The 1,898-nt window shown below is 37.6% G+C and overlaps 1 pseudogene; it reads left to right on the forward strand.

The window, feature by feature from the left end:
• Positions 1–1,349: 1,349 nt before the first annotated feature.
• Positions 1,350–1,467, forward strand: LOC148503059 (5S ribosomal RNA; annotated as a pseudogene).
• The last annotated feature ends 431 nt before the right edge of the window (positions 1,468–1,898 follow it).

The following is a 1,898-nucleotide window of genomic DNA, read 5'->3' on the forward strand; positions in this document are numbered from 1 at the left end:
GGTCAGGAACTGAAACAGATTTTATTAATGCCATGACTCATATAAACTCCATGCATAACCACATCACGTTCACGTTTGAACAAAGTTCCAGCAATGTGCACTACTTGGATATCAACATTGATTGGTCGGGGTCTCAATTTAGTACATCCGTCTATCACAAACCAACAGATAGCAATACTTTATTGCATGCACAAAGCTATCATCCTTCTTCACTCAAAAGGAGTCTTCCATATTCACAATTCCTAAGAGCACTCAGAATCACAAGTGATCCACAGCTTGCAGACAAAGAAATTGACAACATGATTGTAAAATTCATACAACGTGGATACAAACAGAAAGATCTTCATTTAGCTAAACAGAGAGCTATTGAACGCAATAAACAGACTTCTGTATTTAATGTTTCCACATCGAAAAATATGAACACCATGTTATTCATTAACCTACATAACATCGCCAGTAAATTCATCAATTCTACTTCAAAACGCCTTTGGCCCATCATCAACACTGATGACTCTATTAAACCATTGAGGAATTCCAGAATTATGCTTGGATATAAACGTGGTAGGAACCTGAAAGATTGGCTAGTCCATAATGATGTAAATTATGGTCCGCGCAAAAGTGAACAGCATTTTCTGGCTAAAAAACCCGGATGTTACCGGTGCACAGGTTGTACCACTTGCAGCTTTTTAGAGACAGGTCCGGATGTCACACATCCTCACTCAGGGAAACGCATACCAATAGATCATGTTTTAACATGTTCCTCCAAATATATTATATATATGATCAGATGTCCTTGCAGTCTGGTCTACATTGGAAAAACTACATGCACAGCCAAAACCAGAATGGCTCAACACAGATCTGCCATAAGACAGGCCCTTGAAGGTAAAGAAATCGATCAGCCGGTGGCCCGCCATTTTAAGAATTCAAGACATCCTTTATCGAGTTTGGTATACAAATTCATCGACCATATTCCTCCCAACAAAAGGGGAGGTGACCGTGAATAGAAACTTCTACAATGTGAGGTGTTTTGGATCCATAAGATGAACACTGTATCTCCTCATGGACTCAATGAACAATTATCTTTCTCATGTTTCTTTTGAAAATGAGACCACATTCATCATTTGTCAGAGTCTATTGACCCTGCAACCACTTACTGGGCATTTATTACCCATTATCCCATGTTCTTTCTTTGATGGTTTTACAATCTGTTTCGGTTTTTTCCAATTCCTCATTCTTTTCTTTGTTTATTTATCTTCTTTCTATGTTTTGTTCTTTTCTCATTTCCCTATGATCTTAGATGGTAGGTTCAGAGTGATCAAGGATTTAATAATCTGGATTGTATAAATTTTTGTTACAGTCATACTACACTGGATACGCCTTATACCGTCAGATCTTGGAAGCTAAGCAGTGTAGGCCAGGTTAGTACTTGGATGGGAGACCTCCATGGAATACCTGGTGCTGTAACATACTGAGATCCTTAGTCGTCTCACATCTGTTCCATCCATCGAATATTTTCTGTCTCTTTACTTAGGTTGTTCTTTTTTCTGTCTTCTTCTCTTTATCCATATTGAATACAGATTTCTTTACCTTATTATTATTTTTGTTGGAGGGATTAATTATATATTCTCTTCACAGGTTGAATAGCTACCACTGGTGTGGTATGGACATTCATTCTTTTCATAAGACCTGATTGATTTTGACTCACTATTGCTCTTTGACATGTCATATGGGGCATAGTAGTAAAACCTTGACATTGGGAGATCCACAATGTATATCATAAGTATTTTTAACATGGTGTTCATTTGATGAACTCATGGTTTCAGCGGTCACTTCTAACTTCTCTTTGTTTTTTGCATCTAGACTTATTGAGCCATATGTTTTGCATATGCATAGCCTAC

The sequence above is a fragment of the Taudactylus pleione genome, unplaced genomic scaffold, assembly GCF_031769625.1.
Source record: "Taudactylus pleione unplaced genomic scaffold, aTauple2 ptg000473l, whole genome shotgun sequence".
NCBI classification, from domain to species: Eukaryota; Metazoa; Chordata; class Amphibia; order Anura; family Myobatrachidae; genus Taudactylus; species Taudactylus pleione.